Raw genomic sequence first — 24,757 nt, forward strand, 5'->3', positions numbered from 1 at the left:
TAATAATAATTTTAAATAAATGAATTCAAAATCATATTTATACATATTTATGAACGATAAAACTAGGTGTTAACACCAAAATTATTGTTACCTCGGAAAGGACATAAATTGAGAAACAACCCAAAATGCTTGAATTCATTTAAAATGGAATAGAAGATAATAAAAAGGCAAAGAAAGAGAAATAAAAGCCAAGTGTGGGAAAAATTTGGCAAGTTATTTAAAACACATATCACATATTTTTGTACAAATATTTGAAGGAACTTTTGTTTTGAACTAAACTAATCAGTTTTACCCAGTTTGCTGTAATATAAATGAATGAAAAGATGGATCTACATGATGAATCAATTCCATTATAAAAAGAAAGTAAAGTCTTCCGAAAAAGAAATGCGCTTCTTGATTTAGGTCAAGAAGTTGTCATCCAGACCAGTTGTAGAGTCTACAAAAAACCTTGAAAAGTTTTCTCGAAAATCAGCTGCAAATTCACGGACCTCGACATCAAACAGGGTCGCCGAGCAGTCAGATTTATCCTAACCATGAGAAGGATTTATCTCGTAAAATGGGGAGGGCGCCGTGCAAATTAGCTTGATAAGACTAATGAATCAGACCCCCAGAAAGGATAATCTCCTTAAAGATTAAAAATCATTTTCTAAGCCTGATATTACTCAATCCTTGAGATTGACCTTAAAGATTGAGAATTACAAACTCATGGAATTCAATGATATCTAAACTCGAGCTTGAACGAGAAAATATTTTGATCAAATTAAAAACAATTTATTTTCTGAAACCCTATTTTCAATGCGTTCATTACCATTGAACGTAAAATCCTAGGAATTCAATGGAATTCATTAGGTCACCTGAACCAAATCGGGTGTCAACCGTAAGAATGGTGGTTGCATAGCATGGTTGAAGATAGGACCTTGTGCCAGACCGAAAAATTATAGGGTGATCTTTACTATTTCTCTTACAAAGGATAGTAATTGCATCCGACAGGTTGTGGACCATAATTATATGAATGTCATGGGACATTGCCTTAACAGTTACTTATTCATCGCTTTTCTTTACAACTGGACGATCATTTACCGAAAGGTAATATACGAAGCAAGTAAACTGGATGTGTGCTTTCCTAATACAAGGTTAGCAAGTGGGTGACACAAAACTGCAAGTTTTGAGCTAAACTTTTAAAATTAGAAACCTACAAAACCCACAAACATTTTGCAAACACCGGTGAAGGGTTATTCCGGAAAACTTGTCTAAGGTAAAAGCTAGAATGAATTTTCAAAAGATCAAATGCTTTCATAAAGATCCAATTTTCTTAAGGTTCTAAATTTGTATAGTCATGTGGGACTGTAAACCACATCACTACCATCATCATTTATACCGCTGTATCAAAATCACCGATGTAAAAGTGTGAAGAATAAAAAAAAGTGATTCAAGTGAAGTGTGATTTTATTTCAAGTTCTATATTGCTTGAGGACAAGCAACGCTCAAGTGTGGGAATATTTGATAATGCTAAAAACGAACATATATTTCACAGCATTATCCTTCCAGAAAGACAAGCTTTTAGTTGCAATTGTTCTATTTACAAGCGATTATCGTTTAAATAAATAAATAAGAAGACGGAAGACAGAATTAACGATTTGAAGAGGTAAATGACCAGAATGCTCAAATGTACAAGATACAATTCAAGTGGTTCAATTTATTGATGAGAAACGTCTAAAAATTACAAGAATACAAGTCGCAAAACGCAAAGTAAAAGATATCTAAGCACACGAAAGACGTTCGAAAATCTGGAACCGAGACTTAAACCGAGTATCAAAGTACAACTCAACGGAGCTAAAATTACAAGTCAACTATGCACAAGAATATATATATATATATATATATATATATATATATATATATATATATATATATATATATATATATATATATATATATATATATATATATATATATTACATTTATCAGCAGCCCACGTTTAATTCACCTGGATGAGCTGGATACAAGAGCTCCGCGATCTCGGAGATTTAAGGGAGAAACCCATCGCGATCGCGGAGTAACCCATGACACAATTTGCCTATAAAAGCTCGAGCATTCGGCCAATTTCTTTACACCTTTTCTTTCCTTTCTTTCCTTCTGTAAGAAATATATATATATATATATACATATATATATATATATATATATATATATATATATATATATATATATATATATTAATTATAATTTTAATTTTAATTTAAGTTTAATAATAATTGGGTTATTGTAAGAAATGTTTTACGGGTTTTAAAGTCGAAACTCTGTCCGTGTAACTCTACGCTATTAATAATCAATGTAAGCTATGTTCTTTCTTTTTAAATTAATGTCTCGTAGCTAAGTTATTATTATGCTTATTTAAGACGAAGTAATCATGATGTTGGACTAATAATTAAGACGGGGTTATTGAACTTTGGACCATAATTAGGGGTTGGATAAAAGACCGACACTTGTGGAAATTAGACCATCGACTATTAATGAACTTTATATTTGTTTAACTGAATGATAGTTCGTTAATTTAATATAGAGATTTACAATTTGATGTGTTTATAAATAACCATATACGCCTGATCGGATACGGTGGGCGGGATATTTATATTTACTAATAATCGTTCATTTGACCGGACACGGGGATGGATTAATAATCTATGGACTCATTAAAACAGGGGTGGATTACATACAGTGATAACTGGTGTAATTGTTAACAACTTATTGAGACCTTGAACTACATACAGTTGATAACCTAGTGTAGTTATTAACAAAGTATTAAAACCTTGTTACAGTTTAAATCCCTAATTAGTTTGGCTATTTGACTTCGGGTATAAGGGTAATTTGACGAGGGCACTCACACTTTATATTTATGACCGATGGACTATTATGGAAAAAAACCAGATAGACGTATCAAATAATCCAGGACAAAGGACAATTAACCCAGGGTAATAAATTAAAATAAAAACGTCAAACATCATGATTACGGAAGATTAAATAAGCATAATCCTTCTATTTCATATTTTAACGCAATTTTAATTATCGCAATTTTATATATCGTCATTTGAATATTGTTATTTATTTTTATGCACTTTAAATATCGTCATTTATTATTATTTTGCATTAGGTTTTAACTGTGACTTAAAAATATAAAAATCGACAAACCAGTCATTAAACGGTAAAACTCCCCTTTTTATAAAAATAATAATACTAATAATATAATATTTATATATTTATAATTGCTTAAAATTATAGTGTTTACTAAATTGGGCTCCCTGTGGAACGAACCGGACTTACTAAAAATTACACTACTCTATGATTACGTACACTGCCTATAAGTGTTGTAGCAGAGTTTAAAGTATATCCCTTCTATAAATAAATAATAACTTGTGTAAATTGTATCGTATTTAATAGTTTTTTATAGTAAACTATAATAGTATTTCGTATACCATCGCTCGCACATCAGTCACCATCTATCGATCCCGCAACGCTATCCTTGAATTCATAAACAAGAAATTTGAAGCTGTTACCAACCGGTTAGCTACGCTAACCACCGTCGATGATCCCGCACCCTTAACATCGGTTCCATCGTTTAATCCACCAAACTTGGTGTTATTAAACATCACTAAAACCATTTCCACCACTAACGGAACTACCCTTTCTGTTGACACTGCCCTTCCTGTTGACAACCCTGATATCGGGCAAAAAGTCACGTTTTTACCCCCTAAATTGAGCCCCAAAACAATAAAGATTAAAACTTTGTCAGAAAAATTATCGCTTTTTCAGTTGATTTTGTAGATCAAGTAATTACAAAGGTGATGCAAAAAGAATCAAGTAAAATGGAGCTAAAACGAAGATTCTAGAGCGAAAACGGTGAAAGACAAGAAATCAAGTTACGATCCAGTGAATCGGACTGACCAGCACCAAAAACGGCTTGCCAAACGGCCTGCCAATACGGCCTGCCAGTATGGAAACATCCTGCCAGATACGGCTCACCAAACGGCCTGCCATACGGCTTGCCATGCAAACGGCCTACCAAATACGGGCCACCAAACGGGCTGCCATACGGCCTGCCAACCATATTTTGGCAAAAATCAAGTCTATTTAAAGGGCCTTCTCCATCCATTCCAAGACACACTCAACTTGCAGTTCAATTTATATTTTCAATCTTTTAGTTAGTTTTTAGTAGTAATTAGCTTAGCTTTTATTTTCTGGACGATATACCGGCGAGTCCCTGCGATCTCGGGCAGATTTGTTTGGCCTTTTCAGGTTTTTATCCGAAACACTTGTCTTTTGTATTAAACATGTATGCTTACTTTTTATGTTTAATAATGCGTTCCGATATTGCCATGATAGCTTAATTAATCTGTATGTTTCCATGATAGAAGTTTGGGTTAGCGTAATTATGTTAATTTAGTACGATTACTGTTATAATACAGAACTATAAAGTCTGATGGATTTGTATGCTAGCATCTTAAGGATTAACCAACTTAGGTTGTGATCAGGACTTGTCCACCTATATGAAATTAGCTACTTCATAGGATTAAGACCCCTGGTTATACTGTATCTGAAGATTCTATGAACTCGGTATGGCCGGAGTTCCCGAGAGGCATCTAATGCACTTTTAGGACACGAAACCTAGGAATTGAGACATGAATGACCTAGTATGCCAATTGACTGTTTCGAAGATACCTCTTAGGAGCTGTTAAGATCTAGTTAGTACCTTCACTGTATGACCCAAGCCTATTGCATGTTCTTGTCTGATTGTTTCCCTAGGTCTTAGTCATATCAACTGTTTAGGTATTCATTAGGTTTCTATCTGCTTACTATCAGTATGTTAAGTGTAATGCTGTATAATGTTTGATTTGTTGTGATCTCATTAGTATGATGGAATGGTTGTTAGTTTTCATCTAAGGTTTTGCCAACTTAAACCGACGGACTCCTTCCGTTTGCGATCAGTGTTCAATCAACACGGCACGTTGTTATTCAGTTACCTAAACTGATAAAGAGGTTTAGGATTAGAGCTTAACTCACTAATAAACCTAGTACTCCACTGAGGATAAATTCCGAGGTATTGTTACACTTCAGTTATACGACCAAGTGACATACTTCTCACTGCACAAAGAGAACTCCGAGAATTCAGAGTTAAGTAGGTCTATGTAATTGGCTCATCCGACCAGATCTACATCATTCCAAGCATAGTCTTAACATAAGCATAATTACCTTTCCCTAACCCAACTCTGATATCTTGGTCAACATTTCCCTGATCTGCATACTCCGGATATCCTTCCACTTTATTTACTTTTTCACATTTAGGACCTTTAGCTAAAATCAACTACTATCTTTTATCTAGGTAATTTAACTAAAAGGTAGTTATCCACTTGATCTTCAATTCGTTAATCAACATAAAATTCGACACTAGGTTAACTTACACCTTCTACACTTTAGAAAGTAAAAGTAAATTTAGGCCCCGCAAAATATAAATTAAACGAAAATCTCTGCATGCTATACCAAATATTACGCCCTGCGACCTAACTACACCACACGAATAAAACTGTCCATTTTAGCTATATGAGAAAGAGACTTCTTCTTTGGCACCGCTACCGGGGAACTCGAATATTTTGATAGAGAAAGATTTTAAACAGACAAAGTATTGTTTGGTGGTGTCTAAGAAAGACAATTATACACGGACTTGGTTATTAGATTTTTCGAACAGTCTCCAATTATATTGGAACCAAAAGGATCCTGCCTCTCCGTAGTCAGCCTAGCCACCTCGATACGAGTAATATGTGAGAAGTCATATCAGTTAAGATATCCGATCTGGTTAGTGACCAAATTTCAATAATAATTGTTTTTATTAAATTATCGATCCTTTTAGTAAATTAACATTTTCTAAAAGTTACTTTTAAGTCTTTTTAAATAGAAAATCTAAAAATGAACCAACAAGACACCCTTGCTTCTATGCGTAAGTCATGCTTAGAGGAAAGAGGAGGACCAATCACCTTAGGAACCGAATGAATTCCTGAAATCAGTTCACACATGATTAAATTAGTCAGTATGATCTGTAAATTTCAACGATTACCTACTGACGATCCTAACTTTCATATAAACAAATTTATCAGTCTGGTTGACTCTTTTAAGAAAGAATCAAATGAGAAAAACATTTTAAAACTTCAACTTTTTCAATATTCACTTTCTGCACACGCTTCAGCATGGTTTGACGCACTTAACCCGAATTCGATCCATACATGGGAGGATTTAGCCACTAAATTTCTAAACAAATTTTATCCACCATCCCTGCAAACCTGTTTAAGGAATGACATCACTAACTTTTCTCAAAAAGAAAATGAGTCATTGTGTCTAGCATGGAATAGAGTAAAAATGATGCTTAAAAGATGTCCGAATCATTCGTTAAGCCAGGCAGACATAATCTGTACACTTTACAATGGTTTGACCAAGGATGATAAGTCTCTCCTAGACATGGCCTCGCAAGGAAATTTCATGTCTCGAACAGCAGATGAAGCATGGGATCTCTTGGACACAATAGCTGCATAACAGAAAGATTGGAACAATGAAGCTGCTGAGAAGGATGACGTCTTCGCTCATACGGTAAAAATGCTGGAAACCAGGTTAAAAGATCTCACCCTCACTCTTTAAAGTTTACCAATTCCTAAGAACCCCGATGCTACTAGAACCAATCTAAGGTATCCTTACCCTAGATGGGCACACAAACAGCAGAATAGCTCGGATCATAATATAATTTTCCCATTGCACAAACCTACTCTCCACTCTAAGGAAATTTTAGCTGAATTTATGAAAAAGCAATATATGATAAACCTTCAAGTAATAGAATGCCAGAACAAATTTAATACTTTGATAAAGACTTTTGAAGAATTAATCACTAATTTTCAGCTTGCGCTTAAACGATTAACCACTAAAATTGATATAGAGTGTAGTGAGTTTGATGCCCTAGTAATTACTAGAGGAGGGAAGGAATACAAGATTTTTCTGATAAGGAACCTGTGCCAATTGACCCAGTTGTCAATCCACTGGAACCTATCTCTCCTAAGGCCCCGGAGATTATTCTGCGCTCCTGCATACCTTTTCCAGGTAGGCTTAGGAAGGAAAAACAAGAAGCTCAATTTGATAAGTATTGAGATATTATTAAGAATTTGCATTTGAATGTACGTCTAGTTGATGCTTTAGTTGAGATGCCAAACTGCGCTAAATTTTTCAAAGAACTGCTTTCAAACAAAGAGAGATTAAGAGAGATAGTTAGCTTGCCCTTAAGTGAAGAATGCTCGTTAGTGTTACAGCATGGAATTCCCCCTAAGTTAGGAGATACAGGAAGATTTACGGTACCTTGCTACCTGCAAAATGTCCAAATTAGCAATGCGTTAGCAGACTTAGGAGCCAGTGTAAACCTAATGCCCTATTCATTATTCAAGAAGCTAGGATTAAATGACTTAAGGCCAACCAGAATGACTATCCAACTCGCGGACAGATCAGTTAAGATTCCTCGGGGAATAGCTGAAGATGTCCTAGTTAGAGTGGATAAGTTCGCGTTTCCCGTTGACTTCGTCATTATGGGTATTGAGGAAGACACGAAGGTCCCACTCATTCTTGGCAGACCATTCCTGAATACTGCCAAGCCCATAATTGACGTTCACGAGAAATCTATGAAATTAAGGGTTGGAGGAGAAAAAATCACATTCAATGTTGATCGCCTCATGAACCTTCCTAAGGAAGAGGATGTGAATCTCTCTTATTCTTTTCAAGAACTCATCAATAAATACTAGGAAGAGACTATGGCTATATGCAGTCAAGATCAAATTTCTAAGGATCTGTTCTTTACACCTCCTAAAGAAAATCTCGACAACCATTCCGCCATAGACCTTAGTCAACACATATATCCCCTCTCTGAAAGTAACTTTCTTGGCAACACTATTCAAATTACACCACTAGGACAAGGCATTCCTCTACCTCTATTAAGGAGAAGACCGAATGAAAAAACCGATTTTATTTCGGTATATCATAAACCCCAGTCAAGGGAAGACTGTGAGGAATTTCCCAAACCTACCTTCGAAACTAAGGAAGACGTTTCTGAAGAGGAAGCATTAAGAAGGACAATTTCTAGAAATGAAGAATATATAGCATCAGTAACCGCTACTGAAGAATCAGAATTCCGGGAGAGGTACGACTCGTTAGATCGAAATGAAATAGCTAGGATGAAGCCATCTATCGAGGAGCCTCCGGAGTTGGAATTGAAGAAGTTACCCAACAATCTGGAGTATGCATTCTTAGAAGGAGAATCGCAACTCCTTGTGATCATATCGAAAGACCTCACGCCACAAGAGAAGGCGAAATTGATTCAAGTTTTGAAATCACATAAGAAGGCAATTGCGTGGAAGATCTCTGACATTAAAGGGATCAGCCCCAACTATTGCACCCACAAGATCTTCATGGAAGATGATTTCAAACCTTCAGTTCAGAGGCAAAGAAGGGTCAACCCTATGATTCAAGAAGTCGTCAAGAAAGAAGTAATCAAACTTCTGAACGTCGGTCTGATATATCCCATCTCTGATTCACCATGGGTCAGTCCTGTTTAAGTGGTACCCAAAAAGGGAGGGACAACCGTAATTCAAAATGAGAATAATGAGCTTATTCTAACACGGGAAGTTACCGGTTGGAGGGTTTGCATAGACTATCGTAAACTAAACGATGCAACCCGGAAGGATCATTTTCCATTACCTTTTTTCGATCAAATGTTGAAACGTCTATCAGGAAATGAATTCTACTGTTTCCTTGACAGTTTTTCCGGCTACTTTCAAATTCCCCTCGATCCAAAGGACCAAGAGAAAACAACCTTCACCTGTCCTTATGGAACATTTGCCTATCGATGCATACCCATTGGGTTATGCAATGAACCGGCTACATTTCAGCGATGCATGGTGGCAATATTCCACGACATGATTGAACATTATATGGAAGTCTTCATGGACGACTTCTCAGTCTTTGGTAGTACCTTTGATTCGTGCCTTTCAAACCTTGACAAGATGCTCACCCGGTGTGAAGAGTTAAATTTAGTTCTAAATTGGGAAAAATGTCACTTCATGGTAAAAGAAGGGATAGTTTTAGGACATAAGATTTCAAAAGCAGGAATAGAAGTTGATAAGTCTAAGATTGAGACCATTACTAAACTTCCAGAACCTACCACAGTAAGAGCGGTTAGGAGTTTCTTGGGACACGCCGGTTTTTACCGACGTTTCATTAAGGATTTTTCAAAAGTCACATGACCTCTCACTCATCTCCTAGGAAAGTAAGTCTCGTTTGTCTTCGATGAAGAATGTCGAAAAGAATTCAACTATCTGAAAGAGCAGCTAACACATGCACCCATCATAATAGCTCCTGATTGGAGTCTACCCTTCGAAATCATGTGTGATGCGAGTGATTTCGCAGTTGGATCTGTGCTTGGACAACGGGTAGATAAACACTTTCATCTAATCTATTACGCAAGCAATACCTTAATCGGAGCTCAAAAGAATTACACTACCACGGAAAAGGAGCTTCTAGCCGTAGTGTTCGCCTTCGACAAATTTCGTTCCTATCTCATTCTATCCAAAACTACAGTCTATACAGATCATTCAGCCCTCAAATATCTATTCACAAAGCAAGACGCGAAGCCAAGACTCCTACGATGGATCTTACTCCTTCAGGAATTCGATATTGAGATTAAAGATAAGAAAGGAGCAGAGAACGTTGCAGCAGATCATCTTAATCATTTGGAGAACCCAGCGATGGAAAAACTTGCTGAACAAGATATCAGAGATAAATTTCTAGAAGAACAGCTTATGAGTTTAGGACAAACTCACATAGGATCACAATTTACTGACACTCCTTGGTATGCCGACATGGCCAACTACCTAGTTTCCAGAGTAGTACAAAAAGGAATGAGTACCTCCGGAAGAAGAAAGTTCTTCAGGGATGCCAAGTACTACTACTGGGAAGATCCTTACCTGTTTAGAATTTGCCCTGATCAGATAATCAGGAGGTGTGTAGATGAAAAGCAAGCAGCAGGGATTCTTCACTAGTGTCACCATGGACCAACTGTAGGTCATCATGGAGCAAACTTAACCGCAAGAAAAGTCTACGAATCAGGATTCTACTAGCCGTCTATATTCCGAGATGCACAAGAGCTTGTAAAGCGTTGCGACGCATGCCAAAGGCAAGTAGATTACGTCTCCAAATGGGTTGAAGCCCAAGCATTTCCGACTAATGATGCCAAATTCGTCACCAATTTCCTGAAGAGACTCTTCTGCAGATTTGGAGCTCCCCGTTCGATAATTAGTGATAGAGGCACACACTTCTGTAATACTCAGTTTATGAAGGTGATGCAACAATACGGAGTTACCCACAAAATGTCCACTACCTATCATCCGCAGACCAGCGGACAAGCAGAGGTCACGAACAGAGCACTCAAAAGAATCTTAGAACGGACGGTCGGCCATCATGGAAATAAATGGGCCAAGAAGCTAGATGATGCTCTGTGGGCATTCCGGACTGCCTACAAGAATCCTCTAGGAACTACACCCTACCGCATGATCTATGGAAAAGCTTGTCACCTTCCACTGGAACTTGAATACAAAGCACTCTGGGCACTGAAGACCTGCAACCTCGATCCCTCAGTTACCGGAAGACATAGGAAAATGCAATTGAACGAACTCGCCGAATTGAGAGACCAAGCATATGAAACGTCATACATCTACAAGGAACGAACGAAGCTTACGCATGATGCAAAACTGATTCCTACAAAGTTCACCCCTGGAGATAAAGTTCTTCTCTTCAATTCTCGGTTTAAGAAGTTCGCGGGAAAATTTAGATCAAGATGGAGTGGCCCATACAAAGTTGTACACGCTTTTCCACACGGAGCTGTGGAATTGGAAGAACCTACTGGTAACTTCAAGGTCAATGGCCACCGGTTGAAAGCTTATCTAGAAGACCACGATAAGGAGGAGCATATCTTCTCCTTTGATACATTCTGAAGATCTGACAAGGAAAAGTCGAGCTGTAATGACTTGTTAAACAAATCGCTCTTGGGAGGCACCCCTTGCTTATCCTTTTTATTACTTATTATTTTTCAAATATTTTTCAGTCTTAAGATACTATCTCTGTGTACTAACAACTAAGCGCCATACTTGCGCTTAGTACTCATAAAGTTTGTTGAATGTGTTTAGGTAGAATGCCAAGCTCAGCAGCTTCAGTTTACATCCCAGTACGTAGGAGGAGGACTCCTAGAGTTAACTCATTCGGAAGAAGTGCTGATCAGAACATGCCATCAACAGGGCAACTAGGCCCAAGGAGATTGATATTGGAGAGCGTTGAGGAGGATATCGGCACAGCACCGCCAGCTCCTCCCGTTCGACGATCTAGACGTTTAGCTAGGAGACCAGCCGAGCACACACAGTTGCCAGATACGCATGAGCCAAAGATAGTGATACACTACGGAGCCACTTTGAGTGACCTTGATGTTGCATGGGCACTACTCAGAGATCAGCAGAGACTTTACAAAGCTCTGAGAGCATACCTCCAGCACGAGGGGATGCCGCACAGTACTCTGGGTCCATCTTCATTTAGGCTAGCGTGCCGTGTTCAGCCGACACGACGAGCTACGCCCAGGCATTCCACACAGGCCTAAGTTCACTCAGTTCACTCAGCTGCCATGCATGTACATGCTACTCCAGTTCCCATCACGCCGCCTGCTCCAGTCACCAAGCCAGTTCCAGTCACTGAGTTACCAGAGGTTTGTCATCTAGTCACTATTCCCATTTCAGTGGAGCCACCAATGGCCCAGGCATTTGAGATCACTGGGAGTATACCTGACGAGGAGCCTTTCCCAGACTTATCCCACCTGGAGCTGCCATCAGACTTATGTTTGGATTCACTACTAGGCCCTGAGTTGGATATAGGGCAACCTCTCGACTACATACCGAGCCTAGAGGATGATGATGATGAGATCTGCAGATATTTCTCAACGCCAACACAGCATTGACCAGGATAGTATCCCATAGACTACTTTATCTTTATTTTATCTTTTAGTTTTTATCTTTTTAAAAGCATTGTACTGAAAAAGTATATATAGTGGAAATATTGCCTTTCTCTTTTTATTCTTCATGCAGAAATATTATCAAAAGAGACTGGTCCCTAGGAGATTGACTGTAGGAAGACCCATCACTAAGAAAGTAACACGACCGTAGGGAAGTAATCCTTCTTTAAACCTATTTCATTATAACACACTAAAACCTCTAAGTGTGGGGTAACCCCAGCAACTAACTTAGAATTTTAGAAGTCAATGTCCTTAATTTATAAAGTATTAAAATATTCTTTCTAGAGAACATTAGGGACAATGTTCTTCTAAGTGTGGGGTAATGGGTAAGGTTTTTAAAGGTCGAAGTTTTAAAGTCAAGTAACCATAAAACGCCAAGTTCTAAAAAATTCTTTTGTCCAAAAGTAATTAAGCAATGGATATTGGGTAATTTTGAAAAATTCTTACTTCGTTTTTGCCCAAAAGATCTAATAAAATTGCTAGAAATCGGTTTTTGGAACATTTATTAGAACCGAACGATTAAGCTGAAACTTATGTTTTGTGTCAAAAGATTTCTTTTAAGAAAATATGAAAAAGGCTACGCATGATCAAGCACGACCCCTACCTCTAAAAAGTGAGGAATATTGGACCCAAAGTATCTGTATGAACCATCAAATCTATAGTACTTTGTTATTTCAATTGATGAGCATGCCGGTGTACGGTTCAAGTTAGAACTTGGTTCAGACATACGTTTCAAGACCAATGGTTAGTAAGCGCCATACGTGGTGTAGGTGCGATACTCCTTCCGAAATCATTCTGAATAGAGAAGACAAAAAGCCCTCCATTTCCGTTTCCACTCCACGCAATTTAAACCGACCAACTCACATAAAGAGTTGATGAATCAGAAATATTCACCCCCAAAATACACCATTTACCATTCACTTCCCTTTCCATTCACCAAAAGATCTAGAGATTAATGAAGAGATAGATCGATCAAATTCGCTTCAAAAGCACTAGTTGAAAGATTCTGAACCCCTGATTGTTTTCGATAGGTCGAAGACCTATTTTCAGTGGATTATCACTTCCTCTATGGGCACCAGGAATGAAAGACAAAAGTTATGAAGAAAGGGTATGCCAATAAAAAAAAAATTTTGATGAAAGAGCAAAGTCTCTAATAAGGCAAAAAGAAACCAAAGGAGATGCCCTGAAGAAGAAAGCTGGAAGAGCAAAAGAAAAATCTAGACAAAGCCTTAGCGAAATCCGCCTCTTCAAAAGAAAACCTTTACGGGAATTCTCAGCCATTATCTATCCCAAAATGGATACTCTGAAGAATCAAAGTCTATCAATTCTCTCAGAAATCAAGAGATCTGGATCTCTTTCACCAAATTCATAAATTTCTAACCAAACCCTATAACCCGTCTTCCTCTTGAAAGAATGCTTAGGAAGAAGAGATTAGATCACGAACGTATAAAGCACACACACAATACCGCCCCCATCTTGCTAAACACTCGTCGTACATCACTTGTTAGACACGATTTGCACCCGTAATAGGGTTTGCAAGTCCTTATTACGCACACACGCCGTATCGACTTGTTAGTACAACGACCGTCTCGCTCGATGCTATAAACAAACACAAACGAAATTCTACGCGATATAAACACACGCGAGAATTATCATCACAACACAATCATATATTAATAATATCCGCATTACTAATATAAACGTTAGTCAACCTATAAACAAGGCACTAACTAAACCCATTTCGACCCGTAATCCTACAAGTCCCGCAATAAATAAGCACACACAAAAAGTCTAAGTCTAGGCACCTATCTCAAGTCACCTAAATCTCTTAGACCATGCTCTGATACCACTTGTAACAACCCAAACCAAACCTCGACCAAACCTGTGTAAAAATATCACACAAAAAAAAAATTGCTGGTACAGCACATGGCGCGGCACGCCACCTTTCTGCGCGGCGCGCAGAATAGCCTGGACAGGCTGCTGTCCCCGAGAGTCAATTACACAAAAATGTTTGGCCGTTTCCCGGCATAATTAGACAAAACGCTTTCAATCACACATCCATATATGTAAAACTAACACGTTCCATTAATAAAATTAGTTTTACGAAGACCGGGCCCACATCGGCCGTTTTACGACTTTCGTACGAAAATACAAGTTTTTAACCACATGATTTGTAATACAAAATAAAGGCCGAGCATGGCGATTGGAGATACGCTACCCAATCCTAATCAAATCCAAAACCAAGCCTTCTAAATCAACTACGCGAGCCACTAGTTCCCACGCTTACCCGAGCCACCTCATCCAATCAAATCTATAAAAATGTAAACAACGAGAGGGTAAGCTAACGCTTAGTGAGTGAAAATATACTACATACATATATATGCATAAAATGGACACGCCACATAAATAAACAAATACCGCATACCGGATCATCCAAGCATAAAGGCAAGCTAATCTAAGCATACCGTATGATCACTAAGCAACAAGCTAAATATGCAACAACAAACATAAGTTCACCAACGACGATGTGAACAACGCTAAGAAGCTACACCCGGAGGGTTAGCTACATGACGAAAATACAACAATATATATTTAACAATATATAAACGAATAAGGTTAACCCCTTAACCCATTACTGAATACCAAACACCACAATGAAGATTGGCCGAACTACACGAGCCTTAGTAATCCGAAACCACGCGAGATTACTATATTCAACAAGACAACATCGAGGTTGGTCGAACTACACGAGCCTTAGTAATCCGAAACCACACGAGATTACTACCTCAATAAGATGACCGAACTACACGCGTCATCGTGAATTCGAACTACACGCGACTCACTTCTCAACATCAAAACCCTTCGCCATCGGGGTTATATCATCCACATCACAACTACGTGTGATAATGTACACACCAAATGTGTACTTCGCCAAAGGTGATCAACCAAAACGCACAACCGTGCCAATTGGACCTATACATAAGTCCATCAAACCACCTATATGTGAAGTGAGCTCTATAGCCGAGAATCACTTCACCCGACTCGCACCCATCCTACACATATATATGTACATAGGATATTAACACTCACCTTGTCGCCTTGATAAACGCTTTCAAATAATCCGCAACTCGTCAATGGAAAGTACCTATTCCATTATCATAATTACAACAACTTACAATTAGGGTTGACTTACAAACCAACCCAATTCGACACTTAGTGCCATTTCGACCCAATTGCACTTCCAAGCACAAACCGTGCCCAAACTAACAAATAATCACTAACACAAGTGATAATGGTCCTAATATGCCAATTAAACCCGAACACAAGTGTTAAACACTTATCGTTCTCAAAATCGCCCATAAACCCTAATTTTGACCCATAAAGTCAAAATCTCACCAATTACAAGTTTTGACACCAAAACATATTTAACTCGGTTTTATACTTCAACTTAATCCATTTTAAGTTTATAAACCTCATCGAATCGACATTCGGGTCATAATCATCAACAAACCCTAATTTTGACTCTAGTCAAAATTAGTCAACCACAAGAACCCTAAAGGTCTCCAATACATCAATAATCACTAATACTAGTGATTATACACCATTCTCAAGTCTTAAAAATGGTTAAATCATTAACTAACCCAAAACCCGCCTTTAACACTTATAAACCCGAATCTTGGTGTTAATCTTCAATTAACAACTAAATGGGTTCCATCTATGAATCATACAATCAAAAGCCCCAAATTTGAATGATGAACAAAAAAATGAAATTCGAAGTTAGAGCTTACCACTAGTATCACCGCGTAGCTAAGAGCGAGGGGAACAAACTTATCTACTACGCCAAAGATCAAAACCCGCTTCTTCCTTTCCAAAAATCCCTTAGAATCAAATGGGGTGTTTGAGTTTTAGAGAGAAAATGAAAAGAAAAGGAAAAAGAAATTAATAAATGATATGGGTGGATGAGGTTAAGTCCACAAATCTGGCTCAAATGCAAAAAGACCAAAATGCCCTTTTAAAACCCTTAAAATAACAAGGGAGTCTGCCAGCGACACATGGCGCGGCGCGCGACTTGCCAGAATCAGAATCCAGGTCTTACAATTTTTTAGATCAAGTAATTAAAAAGGCGATGCAAAAAGAATCAAGTAAAACGGAGCTAAAACGAAGATTCTAGAGCGAAAACGGTGAAAGACAAGAAATCAAGTTACGATCCAGTGAATTAGACTGACCAGCACCAAAAATGGCTTGCCAAACGGCCTGCCAATACGGCCTGCCAGTATGGAAACGGCCTGCCAGATACGGCTCACCAAACGGCCTGCCATACGGCTTGCCATGCAAACGGCCTGCCAAATACGGGCCACCAAACGGGCTGCCATTCGGCCAGCCAGCCGTATTTTGGCAAAAACTTAGTCTATTTAAAGGGCCTTCTCCATCCATTCCAAGACACACTCAACTTGCAATTCAATTTATATTTTCAATCTTTTAGTTAGTTTTTAGTAGTAGTTAGCTTAGCTTTTATTTTCCGGAGGATATACCGGCGAGTCCCTGCGATCTCGGGCAGACTTGTTCGGCCTTTTCAGGTTTTTATCCAAAACGCTTGTCTTTTGTATTAAACATGTATGCTTACTTTTTATGTTTAATAATGCGTTCTGATATTTCCATGATAGCTTAATTAATCTGTATGTTGCCATGATAGAATTTTGGGTTAGCGTAATTATGTTAATTTAGTACGATTACTGTTATAATACTGAACTAGGAAGTCTGATGGATTTGTATGCTAGCATCTTAAGGATTGGCCAACTTAGGTTGTGATCAGGACTTGTCCACCTATATGAAATTAGCTATTTCATAGGATTAAGACCCCTGGTTATACTGTATCTGAAGATTCTATGAACTCGGTATGGTCGGAGTTCCCGAGAGGCATCTAATGCACTTTTAGGACACGGAACCTAGGAATTGACACATGAATGACCTAGTATGCCTATTGACTGTTCCGAAGAGACCTCTTAGGATCTGTTAAGATCTTGTTAGTGCCTTTAATGTATGACCCAAGCCTATTGCATGTTCTTGTCTGATTATTGCCCTAGGTCTTAGTCATATCAACTGTTTAGGTATTCATTAGATTTCTATCTGCTTACTATCAGTATGTTAACTGTAATGATGTATAATGTTTGATTTGTTGTGATCTCATTAGTATGATGGAATGGTTGTTAGTTTTCATCTAAGGTTTTGCCAACTTAAACCGACGGACTCCTTCCGTTTATGATCAGTGTTCAATCAACACGGCACGTTGTTATTCAGTTACCTAAACTGATAACGAGGTTTAAGATTAGAGCTTAACTCACTAATAAACCAAGTACTCTACTGAGGATAACCTCCGAGGTATTGTTACACTTCAGTCATACGACCAAGTGACATACTTCTCACTACTCAAAGAGAACTCCGAGAGTTCAGAGTTAAGTAGGTCTATGTAATTGGCTCATCCGACCAGATCTACATCATTCCAAGCATAGTCTTAACATAAGCATAATTACCTTTCCCTAACCCAACTCTGATATCTTGGTCAACATTTCCCTGATCTGCATACTCCAGATTTCCTTCCACTTTATTTACTTTTCCGCATTTAGGACCTTTAGCTAAAATCAACTACTATCTTTTATCTAGGTAATTTAACTAAAAGACAGTTATCCACTTGATCTTCAATTCGTTAATCAGCATAAAATTCGACACTAGGTTAACTTACACCTTCTACACTTTAGAAAGTAAAAGTAAATTTAGGCCCCGCAAAATATAAATTAAAAGAAAATCTCTGCATGCTATACCGAATCTGACGCCCTGCGACCTAACGACACCGCATGAATAAAACCGTCCGTTTTGGTTATATCAAACCCTCATCACAAACCTCCCATGGTCCTTTTGCAGCCACCATAAATTAAACCCTTGACAAAGATCAGTACATCCGAACCTCTCAAAACTGCGTCTACCTTTTCACCGCCACCGCCTAATCCACTGCCTGAGATCATGGTCACCACCAGCACACCCTTGCTCTTCATCCTTTTTGATGGTCCTAACCTCAAGTTCTTCGATCCCGGTCTTATTTACAAACCAACAAAATTTGTGGTTCTTCAACCTACAAATGAACCACCATGGAATATTTTGATGTTTTGTGTTTGTATCCAACTGTTTCAATCAACTTATGGACGACCACCATCGAAACCACCGTGGACGATTTCTCCAACCTTGAGGACAAGGTTTTTTTTCAACGGGTGGGTAATGATACGTACTATATTTGAAGAAATGTGTTCTACTGAACATCCATGAGCAATATGGTTCTAGTTCACTGCTATGCACTTATGCGTCTATGTGTTTCAAATGTTTAGTTAGTTTATTAATTAGTAGTAGAAATAATTATAAGTGGATTTGTCTATAAGTACGTGGGTCATCACGTTTCCATTAACTTAGTGCATGTCAACAGTTAATTAGTGTAGTAGTTTCTTTATGTAGAAGTTAGAAGCAACCATTTGTACGTTGCTTATATATATGTAATTTGATTATGAATGAAAGGAATGAAATAAATATTTGGTTTAGTCCAAACTCTCTTTTCCACAACTCTATTTTCTTCGGAGATTAGTCATCTCGAATCGGCTTTATCCTAGGAGTTCACGATCGACTCGAAGAGACCGTATCACTATGATTTATCCCTTAGATCTCAACTTAAGTTAACGATTCAAATAAATATTGTTCTTTCTTGTAATAATACTAATAACGTTAATGACATTAACTTTTTGGTTTATCTATCATAAGTAAAACATATATATGAACGACTTTTTAACAAAAATCATTAACGTTGAATAAAAGTGTTTGGTCACGACTATTGTATATTGACTTCAAAGTGATAGTTATTTTTTGAGTTATACAACTTAAAAGGATGTTAATATTAATGTCGACCCTAAATTTAGTCTGAAAACGCTGGTCAAACTTTTCAGAAAAGCTGCATCGTTTTTTGTCTTTAAGTGGACTTTTCAGGACGACATAATGTCATCTCGAAAAGTGTCGTCCCTAAATGTCGATTTTCTTGTAGTGAATGTCATTAGAAAAATTCCATATATGAAAAAGAAAAGAAATCAAAATGTTGTTTACTCAAAGAACTGCGATCATATCCGGTTGAGATAATTTATCCGAACCTTGTAGTGACAGAAGGGCGTCGGTGAAATCTCCATTAAGCTGAGTTGGTTCAGCGATGATCATCAATGATTATTTTCACAAACCGATTCACTTTAGGAACTAGTGTAGAACATCTGGATCGAATACCATGTGGTTCAAAATTAGTCAACCACTAAAGTGTTAGGAATTCGGAAGGCCCCAACAAGACAAGTGATTTAAACTAATCACTAACCCACGAACGATAAACAAATTAAAATGATAAATAAAGTACAAATGACATGGGTATTTAACGTGGTTATATCCCAACTCCAAAACACGAAGAAGGGTTTACTCCACGGGCGCAAACCAGAGATTTTTCACTATATTTTTCTGCACATACATGAGGGTTACAATAGGATGCTTATATAGGCCAAAAACACCTTGAACAATAAAAACATAAATATGGAAACTACTCGTCAGATACTAGCCGCACCGCGCCAGATGGGGCCGCGCCGCGCCTCTAAGGCAAAAATCTGGACAGACGTTTTCCTTAAACTGATGCTATGTTCTTGTGTTAAGCCACGTCGCGCCTTCCAAGGCCGCGGCGCGCCTCCTCCCTTGAACCGATTCCTTCGACTTTTTGTTTTGATATCCTTCACATCCAATAATCTTCTACTTGAAGATAGTCAAAACCATGACTCACATTATCAACCCATCATATCATCAAACTAACCAAGATCGTCAAAGCATTACCGTAAAATTCCATTTGGGACACGCACACTCCTATCACATACGCCGGATAAGTAGACTTTCGATACAAGGTCTTCAACACTTCTTGTTAGAATCGAATCATCATCTCTCTATCTCCCTAGTCGACCACCACCTTCTCTTTAGTTCATGAGAAGACCCATTGAGGCTTTGCAAAACCTCAACTTGTCCATTGACACCACCTTAGTAACCATATCCGCGGGATTCCTCAAACCAAGGACTTTCTCCAATATCAAAGTACCATTCTCAATACGTTCTCGAATGAAATGATACCTCAAATCAATGTGTTTCGTATGATTATGAAACACTGGATTCTTTGCGAGATAGATTGCACTTTGGTTGTCACAATATAAGATGCAATTGTCTTGTCTTTTACCCAACTCACACAAGAAGTTCTTCAACCAAACAAGCTTTCAGAAGCTTCCGCAATAGCCATGTACTCGGCCTCGGTGGTCGACAAAGCAACACTCCTTTGTAGTTTAGACATCCAACTAACCACCGTCTTACCAACCATGAATACATATCCCGTAGTACTCTTACTCGAATCACTAAATCCACCCAAATTTACATCCACATAACCTCTAAGTACAACATTGCCCTTAGTGAAACACAATCCCATACTAGAAGTACCTCTCAAATAACGAAGCCACCATTTAACCGCTTCCCAATGCTCTTTCCCCGGATTAGACATATAACGGCTTACAACTCCCAATGCATGAGCTATATCTGGTCTCGTACAAACCATGGCATACATAATACTTCCCACGGCCGATCCATACGGAACCTTTTCCATCTCCGATTTGCCTTCTTCCATTTTAGGTGATTGATTCTTCGATAACTTTATCGTGCTACCCAAAGGCATAGTACGAGCCTTTGCTTTATCAACATTAAATTTTTCTACAACTTTCTCAATATATTTGGATTGTGACAAGTATAGAACACCTTTAGCACGATCACGCACAATACTCATTCCAAGTATTTGCTTAGCACTACCAAGATCCTTCATCTCGAACTCTTTTGAAAGCATATCTTGCAACTTATTGATCTCGGACATGTCAGAACCCGCAAGCAACATGTCATCAATGTATAACAATAAGATTATGTAAGAAAACTTGAATTTCTTCAAGTAACAACAATGGTCCGCTTCATATTTTATAAAACTAACCTTCTTCATAAACTCATCAAATCTTAAGTACCATTGCTGAGGTGCTTGCTTCCATCCATATAAATTTTCCTTAACATACAAACCCATTTCTCTTCTCAAAGCCCTCGGGTTGCCTCATATAGATCTCCTCGTCAAGATCCCTGTGTAAGAATACGGTCTTCACATCTAGTTATTATAGATGTAAGTCCTCGGATGCGACCAACGAAAGCACCAAATGAATAGTAGTCATCTTCAACACCGATGAAAATATCTCTTGGTAATCAACCCCTTTCCTTTGTTGAACCCCTTTAACCACTAACCGTGCTTTGTATCTCTTCTTGCCATCCACCTCATTCTTTATTCTATATACCCATTTGTTTTGCAATGCCTTTTTATCATGAGGTAATTTCACTAGTGACCAAGTCATGCGCTTCTCAAGTGACCCCAACGCTTCTTTCATAGCAAGCTCCCATTTTATGGATTCTTTGGACTTTCTTGCTTCAAAGTAACTTTCAGGTTCTCCATTCTTGGTATAGAGCAAGTAGTTTGTTGATGGAGAAGGATTAGGTTTGGGCACTCTAGTCGAGCTTCTAAGTATAGGGACAACCGGTATGGTTAAACCCTTATCACTAGAACTCGCACTATGTTCAGAATTATCACCGCTATCCGAACCATCCCCATCATTGTCAAGATCTGACCCATCACCATAAATTGGCAATTCATTGTTCCCCGAACTCCCACTAGAACCCGCAAGATCATCAAGAGAAACATCATCAAGAATAACATGATCAAGTTTTTGACTCTCTATTACCGGTTTGCCATAGACCGAATCTTCATCAAAGGTAACATCACGCGATCGAATAACATTTCTAGCTTCATTATCCCAACAACGATAGCCCGACTCATCCGAACCATAACCAATGAACGTACACTTCTTTGACTTAGCTTCAAGTTTATCTTTATCAATATCTTTGGTTAAACATTACACCCAAAGATTCTATGATGATCATAACTAACCTTTTTACCTAGCCATTCTTCCTCGCGAATTCAGAAACCAAATGGTGTTGAGGGTTCCATATTAATCAAATAAGCTGTCGTATTAACAGAATCTGCCCAAAACATGTTAGGCAAACCGGCATGTAGTCTCATACTTCTAGCCCTTTCATTCAACGTATGATTCATACGTTCGGCGACCCCATTGTGTTGCGGTGTCTCTGGTACCGTTTTCAACATTCTAATACCGAACTTTGCACAATGGTATTTAAACTCAAGACTATCATATTCTCTTCCATTGTCCGACCTTAAGCACTTGACCTTTAAATTTGTCTCATTCTCAACCATAGTTTTCCACTTCACAAAAGTACCAAAAACTTCGGAATTAGTTTTGAGAAAATAAACCCATACCTTTCGAGTGGAGTCGTCAATGAAGGGGAAATAATAACGAGAATCTCCATATGATTCTACATTTGTTGGCCCAAAAACATCCGTATGAACTAGCTCTAATTTCTTTAACTTTGGTGAATTCCCCGATTTAACAAAAGTTACCTTTTTTTGCTTCCCATAAGTACATGGTTCGCAAAACTCTAGCTCTATCTTTTTCAAATCCAGAATCCTCCCACTCGAACTAAGAACCTTCATACCCTTCTCACCCATAAGCCCGAGTCTTCGGTGTCATAGAGTAGAACTAGCTCCAATGTCAACCGTAGCAATCACCGTGTCTTCTTCAAACACTTCAACCATATAAAGAGTTCCTCTTTTATGTCCATGAGCCACGACACTACTACCCTTAATCACCTCCCATTGGCGATTCTTGAAAGTAACCTCATTACCTTCTTCATCTAATTGACCAACCGAGATTAGCTTCCTTTTTAGCTTAGGAATAAACCTCACATTTTTTAACGTTCAATTAGAACCAAGAGTAGTCTTCAATACAACATCTCCTATACCTTTAATCTCCAGACTTTTGTTGTTTGCCAATCTAACTTTACCTTGATACGACCGAAAATTCTTCATCGCGCTCTTAGTGGGTGTGGCGTGAAACGAAGCTCCCGAATCCAAGACCCAAGACTCCACCGAACTTTTAATACTATATAATAATGCATCCTAAATATCTTCTGCGGTCAAGTTAACATCTTTAACCGAAGCATTCTTACAGTATCTTTGATAATGCCCCTTTTGATTGCAACCCCAACAAATAACATCACTCTGATCTTTCGATGGATACCTCTTCTTGAACTTCCCTTTACTCTTCTTCACACCGCGATCAATTTTTCTACCACGGTTGTTGGTACTTAACAAAGAACTGGATAACAATTCCCCCGAACTACTCCTACGAGCGTCTTTAATTTTCGTATTATTGTCTTTCATTTGTCGAAGTAGGTGACTAATCTCAGTTAATAATCTTATTGTTTGGTTCTTATAATCCTTACATAAAGGTGATCGGTCCAGTTAAATACACCTAAAAGCTCATACCCTTCATCCACAAGCTTCATTATCTCAATTGATTCAATATCCTTCACATCAATTCTAATTTTACTTCCAAAAACTGACCACATCATGTTACTTAACGATGCACATTTCAACACATCGCGAACACATACGGACGTTTGTGAAAGACGAAACATTTCCACCATCTGATCTGCAACCACCATTCTTTGTCCTTCAGACACACTTTTATCTGTTTAGGACATAAAAGGTGTGTCATAGATATTTGTCTTAATGTCCACCAATAAACTTCCTAAGTGGAAAACCCTATTGCCCGGTTAAACATCAGACGATATTCTGATTCGTTAATGGGGCTATCAAACCTCTAGGACAGGGGATATTTGATTTGTAATGGATGGACCAAGATGGGCCACCAGGGTGAGCCCATTTGAACAGGCATTTAGACAAATAAATGACACTGAAGATGGTGAACAAAGTGAGGAAATTGATGGAAGTGAATTTAGATTTTTTGTGGTTAGTGCTAAAATCCAGAGTGTCTATGTATGTTGTCATGTTTTTTTTTCTTTTTTACTTTTTGCTTGTGTGATTGTGGTATTTATAGGAAATTAAAACACCTCAAGTAACTGACACATGATGCTTGTTTTGGTCAAGATAATAGTATAACGAATTCGAGTATTATTGACATAACAATAACTAAAAACGTTGTTACTCCACTCTCTTTTTTTCTCGTACGCTGAGTCGCTGACAGGATGCTTGTTTTGGTCAAGATTAAAATTTAATGACTTCGAGTATTATAAGATTAACTAACAACAACGTGTTTACTCCTCTTTATTTGGATTTAGCTTCGAGTATTTGTAGGTTCGATTGGCTTGAAATTATTGGTGTTCCAAAATCTAGTGTCTCCAAAGCTACTCCCCAGACGACAGCCGAGCTGTTTGGTGACGTTTTGATGGGTGCAAAGTCTACTTCGTCTCTTCGTAATCTTGGTTCCCTTTTTGCGTTTGTTAAAAGGAAATTGGGTGGAAAACAAAGATAAGGCAAGTGTTCAGGAAGGTGCGATTCGTAATGAAGTGGTTATGGATGCGTTCGAGACACATAAGAATAGAGCCGGTGTTTTTGATGGGCTTGTGAGT

At 38.1% G+C, this 24,757-nt stretch overlaps 1 pseudogene; it reads right to left on the reverse strand.

Moving 5' to 3' along the window:
• Nucleotides 1-24,063, reverse strand: part of LOC139854269 (cytochrome P450 78A9-like) — a 253,755-nt pseudogene extending 229,692 nt beyond the window's left edge.
• Between the last annotated feature and the right edge of the window lie 694 nt (nucleotides 24,064-24,757).

Source organism: Rutidosis leptorrhynchoides, chromosome 6 (assembly GCF_046630445.1).
Source record: "Rutidosis leptorrhynchoides isolate AG116_Rl617_1_P2 chromosome 6, CSIRO_AGI_Rlap_v1, whole genome shotgun sequence".
Taxonomy (NCBI): Eukaryota; Viridiplantae; Streptophyta; class Magnoliopsida; order Asterales; family Asteraceae; genus Rutidosis; species Rutidosis leptorrhynchoides.